Genomic DNA, 9,333 nt, shown 5'->3' with positions numbered 1-9,333 from the left:
ACTCATTTAGATTACAATTTCTTCCTTTTTGCCACAACCCTAGCCCAAAACTCCAAGGCCATTAGTACTTATCCTTGTGTTAGTCCAATTTATAATGGTTCCTCCAGCTTCCTCTTGTGCCATTGGCCAATACATTGTCAGAGTAAGCTCTTCAAACCACAGCTCAAACCATGTGACTTTTATACTTTTAGTGACTCTCCATTACTTAGAATAAAGTCCAGCACAGTCTATAAATAATACCAATATTTTGCTCCTGCATCATATGTAGAGCTCCTACCCCAGAATTTGCCAGCGCAAACTGGGCAAACCTGACCATTTGCTAATTCTTGTGCATGATCGTACACTGCGCTTTTGCTTATGCTCTTCCTTTCATTTGGCATTCCTGTTCCTCATCTCCAGCTGTCAAATAAAGCCATATCCATGTTTCAAGACTTAGCTCAAATGCCATGTTGCTCATGGAAACTTTCTGACCCTATCACACCTACCCCATCTGCCATCTGAAAAATATCTCTCCCCTCTCTCTAGCGCTAAACCACCTTTTATTTCTCTTAAACAACACAAATCATTCTTTACTGTCTAATAGTCATTTATGAGTGTGTCATTGCTTCCTTTCTAGAATATATGCTCTGCAAGGACAAGAATCAGGCATGATTCATCTTTATGTTTAGTTAGCACCTAGGACAGATTTCTGTACTTTGGATGTGCTCATAATCTGTATGGTGAATTGAACTATTGGGTTCTTTTATTGCATTTTTTTGGTCTTAAAATTGAAGTTATTGTAAGTAACTTTTAAGTTACTTGCGTCATTCAGTCTTCTTAGTTGTTCATTTTACTACCAGGGAGAATACATTCCAAGAATAATCCCAAACTATAAGAAACAAAAATGTTGTTTCTGAAACTAATGCAATCTTCCTTAATGTCTACTATAGTAAAATGGCAGAGTCATCTCTAATTCAAGTCGACCAAGTGATTTCAAAATTGAAATGCCTTTTTAATCATTATTTATAAAAGTTATTTTGGTATAAAAGGAATTAACCTCTATTGTTCTCAAGGAGTTCAACATATGTATTATCTATTCCTTCTTATCCTTTACCTCCTTATTATTGATTTCAGCTCTTTTCACTGCCAACTTAATTTAGTTGAACAAACCAAAACAATTAGTTCCTCCAAAATGTTGAACAATTGTATCATAAACAAAAATTGTTAAAAATGCATTTAAAATAAATATTTCAAAACCAAAGTGAGGTTGTCAATATTTGAATAAAATTATGTAGTGCCAATTCCATCATCTTTCCTTTACAGATGCAAGCTGAGAGTGCCAAGATGTGGGTTTGGCAATAATTAGCAAATCCAAACATATCCCAAGAGCTTTTTCCATGATGACATGTATTAGTTTGACATATAAAAACTATTCTTTGTTCAGAAGATCACTGATAATTTACTCAGATGAAATATTTACCTATCTTGGCTTATTCTGAGGAGGGAGCAATATCCTCTCATGCAACAAATATATAAATATTGGTATCTGTTATGAGCAAATGTTTGTGTCCTTCCCCAAACTGATATGTTGAAATCATAACTTCTACTGTGATGGCACTTACTAGTGGGGCTTTGCGAGATGAGTAAGTTTGGATGCAGTCTTCAATGTGAAGGATTAGTGTCCTGGCAAGAAGAGGAAGCAAAACCAGAGCTCTTTCTCCACCACGTGGGGCACAGCAAGAAGGTGATCACCTGCAAATCAGAAAGAGAGCTATTGTCAGAAACAGAATCTCCTGGGGCACCTGGGTGACTCAGTGGGTTGAGCATCCAACTCTTGATCTCTGCTCAGATCTCGATCTCATGATTTACAAGTTTGGGCCCCTGCATCTGTCAGTGCATAGCCTACTTGGGATTCTCTCTCTCCCACTCTCTCTGCTCCTCCTCTGCTCATGCTCTCTCTCAAAATAAATAAATAAAAACAGAAAACAGAATAAAGAAACAGAATCTCCAGGCACCTTGATCTCAGACTTGCCAGCCTCCAGTACTATGAGAAATATCTGTTATATAACCTACCTAGTTTATGATATTTTGTTAGAGCAGCATGAGGTAAGATAGCATTGGTCTATCATTTGTCTTCTAAAATTCTTTTTTATGTTTTTTATTTATTTTTGAGAGACAGAGAAAGACAGCATGAGCAGGGGAGGGTCATAGAGAGAGGGAGACACAGAATCTGAAGCAGACTCCAGGCTCTGAGCTAGCTGTCAGCACAGAGCCTGATGTGGGGCTTGAACCCATGAACCATGAGATCATTACCTGAGCCTAAGCCGGATGCTTAACCTACTGAGCCACCCAGGTGCCCCATTATTTGTCTTCTAAACAAAGGTACATTTGTTGTCTTTTTTATTTTCCCTAAAAACTCAGGCTAGTAAAGTCAACTGTGACTGCATAAACTTTACATTCAGCAAATATTTCCTGAGTGCTTAATATGTTCCAGGCATTAGCTAGATACTTTCATATGGATTAACTCATTTGATTGTCACAATAGCCTGGGAAGGGGGCATCACTACTCCCATTTTACAGATGGGAAAACTGCACTCCAGATAAGTTAAGTGATATAACTAATAGTTGTTGGCTCCATAAAGGAAAGGTCTATTCAGTTTCGTTAATTGCTAGAATTCTAACAGCTAGCACACAGGTACTAGTATCTCACTAAATATGGACTTGATAAATTATTGATAGTCAGTAATGGATAAAGCTGAATTCAAACACAAATCTTCTCATTCCAAGACTTCTGATGCCTACTACATTATGTCCTATACTAATACAGATGATATTAATTAATGTGATATTAATGTTAATTTATTATACGTCCCACTTTAAATTCATTCTTTATCTTAGAAATGTTAAGGCTTTCCCATGTCTTAAAAGTTTAACCAGTTATTAGAAGACTTTTATCATAAAGTCAACATGTGGTTGTAAAGATCTGACAGCGCAAAACTGTGCAATGTGAGAAATGCTTTGTGCTCCAAATGAGATGTATTTCCTTCCAAATGTCGTAAGTACACACATGGGGTATATAGTTACCCACCTCTACACTTTTAAAGATTAAAAAAAGGCATCCTCATCTTGTTCTGTGAGTTTCCTTTAAATTTAAATATATATTATAGGTCATTTTAATATCATACAGTTTACTTTAATGACTGTGGTATTCTCTTATTTTTATGCATTGCTATTTAACCAGACCCCTACTGATGAATTTTTAGATTGTTTTAAAATTTCACTACTATAAGCATGCTGTAACTAATACACATCTTTGAACATTTTGTGACAGTATATCTGTCAGATAAATTATTAGAAAAACTTACTGTTGGAGGAGGTCATTGAGAGGATGTGACTGATGGTTGACCAGAGAGCTTTTCTGTCCTAGAAGGTATGTTCTGCCTACTATTCCCATAGCGGCCGCTTCAAGGAAGAAATCTTGAGAAAGCAAGATATTGAGACCAAGTAGGTTGAATATGGGTCTGAATCCAGTTAAGGCCTGTGTATAAATTTTTAAGATTCTGGCAGGTGAGTGTGGAGATTGATTAGTCTTATGGCCACCTAAGACAAGCCTCATTGGTTCCTTTGCTTATTAAACCCTTGTGTGTGTGTGGGGGGGCAGATTTGATATTATCTATAAATAATTAAAAATTTGAATAATGAATTTTACCTGGGGAATTCTCCAAGGTAGTCAACCAACACTTACTGGGCCAAATGGTAAACATTTTCAGTATTTGGATATATATTGCCAAATTTTCTTAACAAATGTGTTCCATTTTGTATTGCCACTAATAGACTAATAGCGCACAAGAGTTCCTTTTTTAAAAAAGCAACACATGTGAATACTGGATAGAATCCATTTAATTTATGTTTTCCAATATTATTGGTTAAAAATGTGGCATTGAAAAAATTTACATTTACTTACATAATGATGAAGTTATTGTTGACCATGTGTATTCCTGTCTCTGTGTATAGCTTATTTGTCCACTAATTTGGCTAAGCTTTGCATTGGGTTGTTGTTTTAGCATTAATTAGTAAATCCTTTTTGAATGTTAAAAAGGTTTGTCTTTGGCCACTTATGTGCTTATTTTTTTTTTTAATGTTAATTTATTTTTTAGAGAGAAAGAGAATTCTAGCAAGCTATCAGGGGAGGGGCAGAGAGAAAGGGAGACACAGAATTCATAGCAGGCTCCAGGCTCTGAACTGTCATCATGGAGCCTGACATGTGGCTCAAACCCATGAACTGTGAAATCATGATCTAAGCCGAAGTTGGATGCTTAACAGATTGAGCCCCCCAGGCATCCTGTCACTCATGTGGCTTTTATAGGCAAGCATTTGGTTGAATGGACAAGTTTAAGTTTCATTTGACTGGGCTTATCAATCTTTCTGTCTCCCAGTGGTTTCTGGATTTCCTATTACAATGAGAAAGACTGTCCTAATTCAAAGATTTTTAAAAAATCATTTATATGTTCTTTGGTAGTTTTTATCTTTATTAATGTTTTAGTCTATAATTCATGCATTCATCAAACAAATATTTATTGTATGCTAATTGTGTGTCAAGCACTTTACATTTAGTAAACAAAACAGACAAAAAGATCTGCATTCATGGAATAATATTTGATTCCCTTGTTCTTTTAATATACTCAAATCAAACTAATTATTAAAAAATTACTAATTATTTTAGCATTGGATTAGTAGTTGAGCAATATGAAATTTACTTTAATAAAAGGAATGAGGTAGGAATACATTTTGTTTTATTTTTCTTAATAAGATTAGCTATTTATCTCAACTAAATGCTTTATCTTTACTATGGATTTTCAAATAGTACCCTTATGAAAAACTGAATACCTGTAGGAGGGTTTATTTCTAAACTCCATTCCAAATATTGATCAGTTGTGTCTGTTTCTGAACCAGTATTATAATTTTTAAATTACTGTAATTTATAATAAATCTTTGGTTTCTGAAGGGACTGATTTCCCCCTTGAAACTCTTATTTTACAGATTTGTATTTCTGACTCTTTATCAAATACATAGTCTTCCAAATGATTTATAACAATTTAGTCATGTTTTAAAAATTCTTAGTGTTGTGATTAAGATCACATTGACTTTATGGATTCGTTTAAGTGTAAATGATCACTATTCAATAGTGAATCTACTCATGTAGGTGTTTTTCATTTATTCAAGTCTTCTTTCATGTCCACCATAAAGTTTTAAAGCTTTCCTCATATAGCTCTTGGGTTTATCTTGTTTTGTTCACTTGGTTTTTATATTTTGGTTATTATTTTAACAATATTTTCTATTTTATTTTTTAATCTCTTTCTGTAGAAAGTAAAGCTTGTTTTTGGAAATTAATTTTGTAACTTACTCCACTATTTTTTTTTAGGTTTTGTTTTTTTCATTAATTTTTCAAATACACAATAACCATTATCTCTAAATAATGACAAAATGGCCTCATTCTTCAAATATTTACACATCTTATTTTATTTTCTTACTTAAATGCATTGGCTCAATCTTGCAAAACACTTAGCAGTAGCTGGGCCATTATTAGGGATCCTTGTCTGGTTGTTAACTTACACAGGATGGCCTTTACTATTACTTTGCTATGAACAGTACTGCTGGCTTCGGAGTTTATGCATACATTACAATGTCATGTTAGGAAATTATTCATATCTCTCTATTTTACTAGGATTTTTAATCAGTAAAGGATGTCAAATTTTGTTCTATTGTTTGTAAGTATTATTTGATCTCATTTGACCAATTAATAAGGCATAGTATTTTAGTAAATTCCCTAATACTCAACTATTATTTCCCTGTGAAGATGAATCTAAATGTATTGTGGTGTATTATTTTTTAATATTCCACTCATTTCTATTTGTGAACTTATTTATTTACTTATAAGTGTAAAAAATTTATAAGTGTAAATATAAACTATTATAAGTATTTATTTATAACTTGCTTTTTTTGACTCAGCAATATTTTGGTAATCTTTCTTACGTAAACATATTGATCTATCCTTTTCTCTTTGTCTGTTGCATAAAATTTCATAGCATGAATGAATCACCACCGATATAATCATTTTTGTGTTGAAGGACATTCAAATTTTCCTTTTGGTTTTTTTATTTGGCTATTACTAACCATTATTGCTATTTTTAACAATGCTGCAATATGATCCTTATACATATATTTTAATCTATGTGCAGAGTTTGGAGGTGGGGGTGAGGAAGATGCCTAGGGGTAGAATTCCTGAGGCATGAATTATGTGCATTTAAATAGGTGTTGCCAAATTGACTTCTTAAATGGTTATGCCAATTCGTCATCATTTGTACTGTCATTAGTAGCGACTGGGGTATCCATTCCCCACACCCATACCAAAGCTGCTCTCTCAAGCAAGTGTATATTATACTAATCTCCTAATAAAATTATTTAGAAAATATCTTTATGAGGTTTAAATTTGCATTGTTTTTCTTTTTTTATTTTGTGAATTTCCCATTCATGTTCTTTGCCTATTTTTCTATTAGGTTGTTTGTCTTTTTGCATCAGTTTGAGGAGTTCCTTATAACTTCTGTACTTTATTCTCTTGCCTGTTATATATTTTGTAGTTCTTTCCCTTTCTCCATTTTGTTTTTTACCTTTTACTTTGTTGATAATGTCCTTTCTTATAAATACTACACGTAGTCTTTGGAAAAGTCTGCGGTCCACTTGTGGGAGACTATGAAAAAGGCACATGACATCTTAGAATTATGGGGAAAGTAGCTTTGGCCTAAGAGGATCTTAGGTCTCCAGATCAAATTCTGAGACCACTTCTCTAAACCTTGACACAGCTTTGAAAATAATCACATTTATTACATTTATATAGAAATTTCCTTATTTAAAAAAAATATTTACTTATTTTGTTAAGAGAGAGAGAGCAAGCAGAGAGAAGGAGACCGAGGATCCAAAGCAGGCTCTGTGCTAACAGCAGAGAGCTCAGTGTGGGACTAGAAGACACAAACCGTGAGATCGTGACATGAGCCCAAGTCCAATGCTTAACTGACTGAGCTACTCAGGTGCCCCTCAAAATTTCCTTATTTGAGTGTGCTATTTCCTACAGTAATCCTGAATGATGAACCTATCCTGTCTGGTTACCAAAGGATAGTCAGAGGGGACGAAAGGAAGGCAGGGGAGATAGGGATAGGAATAGGGAGGGAAAGATGAGGATAGGGATAGGGGGAGGAGGGGGGATGGAAGAAAGGAGGAGAGAGAGAGAGAGGGAGAGAGAGAGAGAGTTCTATTTACTCCCAGAGGACCGAGCTGTGGCAAACCAATTTAGGATGCAGGCATGATAACAAAGGCTAGGTGGCGCTCTATAGCAGGCCAGAAGAGGCCCTGACCTTCAGCTTTTCTGAGTCCAACTGATTTCCTGTGTTATGGAGTCCAAGTGCCTGTAGGCTGAGGTGGCCTCACAGTAGAAGCTTAGTATGAATAATTAGACTCAGGCTGGGTAAGAGAAATGACAGATACATGTCAGGGGCCCCAACCAGGAGTCAAGGAGACCTTGAGTTATCTGGGAGCTTCTTTGGGCTCTGATAAGGATATAAGTGCATACGTGCTCATAAATGTTAGCAGGCAAAGCAGTTAGAGAAGGGACATCTTTCCCAGAGCAGAAGAGGTAGATGACACTACCTTTCATGAAGATGAGAAAGACACATCCTTTCTTCAGTCACCAGAATATCTTCTCAGAGTAACAAGGGGAAAGAAATCTACCTGAGAGACATTTTGTCCCAAGAAGACTGTAGGCATTTCCTAAAGGGATTTGTCTAAATGATGATTGTTAAAATTGGGTTGGGTATTTAATTATTTCTTTCACCATTTACTTCTGGTTGGATGACATTACTTAAAAGAAAACCAGATTAGTTACAGAAAACCTAAAGGAGGTATATTTTTCTGCCCATCTGTACAGTAGTAAGCAGGGCTGATTTTTTTTATTCCAATACACTACCAGTTGCAACGTCAAATTCTCCTTACAGGTCCTAGCTCTCTTGCCATATATCCAATCTCATTAGTGCACAGCGGTTGTATAGATGACAGCCCCCATAAATGGTGAGTGCCATTTTGTTTATTTATGGCAGCAATTTTTCTGCCTCTAATTCATTTCTTAACCCAAAGCTGGGGGGAAATGTGCAGAGTTCCCATGTGCTGCCATCCAGCCTGAGCCAAGGCTTTGCGACGCCAGACTTGACGTCTTTGGAGTTGAGGCTATTGTCTGATGTATCCTGACAGAGACAAACAATTCTTGATCTTGGAGTGGTTAAATTGTGCTTGGATCCAATCTGCTGAATCATACAATTGAATGAGAAATAGTTTCATACACAGCAGGAATGGCGGGGGGAGGAAGGGTGGTTCAAACCCTAAAAGATATTGCTATTTGTAATGACCTCACTGATCCCATCACTGACTTTAGGTGAGACCTGAGCCAAGTCCTCTCTATGCCTCGGTTTCTTAGGTGTTCTGTGAAAGGGGGAAACCATACATGTCTTATCTATGTAATTACATGGCCAGAATTTAGAGGTTTAATTGTGACTGGTGGCAGACATCGAGATTAAGAATAAGCCAGGGCACTGGGGTGGCTCAGCTGGTTAAATGTCTGACTCCCGGTTTCAGCTCAGGTCCTGATCTCATGGTTTGTGGGTTTGAGCCCCACATTGGGCTCCACGCTGTCAGTGCAGATTCTCTCTCTACCTCTCTCTCTGCTCTTGCTCTTTCTTTCCCTCACAAAAAATAAATAAACTTAAAAATGATTAAAAATAAACCTGGGGGATGGACTTACAGGTTACAAATCAGGACCTGAGAAATCTATTTTAGCCAAGGTAGTTTCACTGAAAGTAATTTTCTTCATAAAATACATTATACTTCATATTATTATTCAAAGGATGATTATACGCATTTAGCTACTCCATCTTTCCTTCCATTTTCCTCCCTCCCCTATGGGATTCAGACAGAAGGTCACCTCAGAATAAAACTCTACAGAAGTTTTTCCTCACTAGTTCTTTCTCTTACGTTCCCAAAGCAGGCTTTTAAAAAACAGACCTTGCCAGAAAGGCTGCTCAAGATTTAGGCCCTGGTTTGAAATCAATAATGTGTATTTTTTAATAACCATTTTATCTCAGAGAAAAATATGTGAGTTATGGGATTGGATTTGAAACAAATGAAAAACTGATTGCAACCGGGGAAAGCATCATGTTAGCGGTAAATAGGAAAGCCGTGTCATTGTAACTAGCAAAATGGCCAGATTTGAAATAACACAGCAAAGAGTAAAGATCTGCTGTGTTTAGCAGC

This window comes from Suricata suricatta, chromosome 6 (genome assembly GCF_006229205.1).
Source record: "Suricata suricatta isolate VVHF042 chromosome 6, meerkat_22Aug2017_6uvM2_HiC, whole genome shotgun sequence".
NCBI classification, from domain to species: domain Eukaryota; kingdom Metazoa; phylum Chordata; class Mammalia; order Carnivora; family Herpestidae; genus Suricata; species Suricata suricatta.
Note: the sequence above shows the minus strand (reverse complement) of the source record.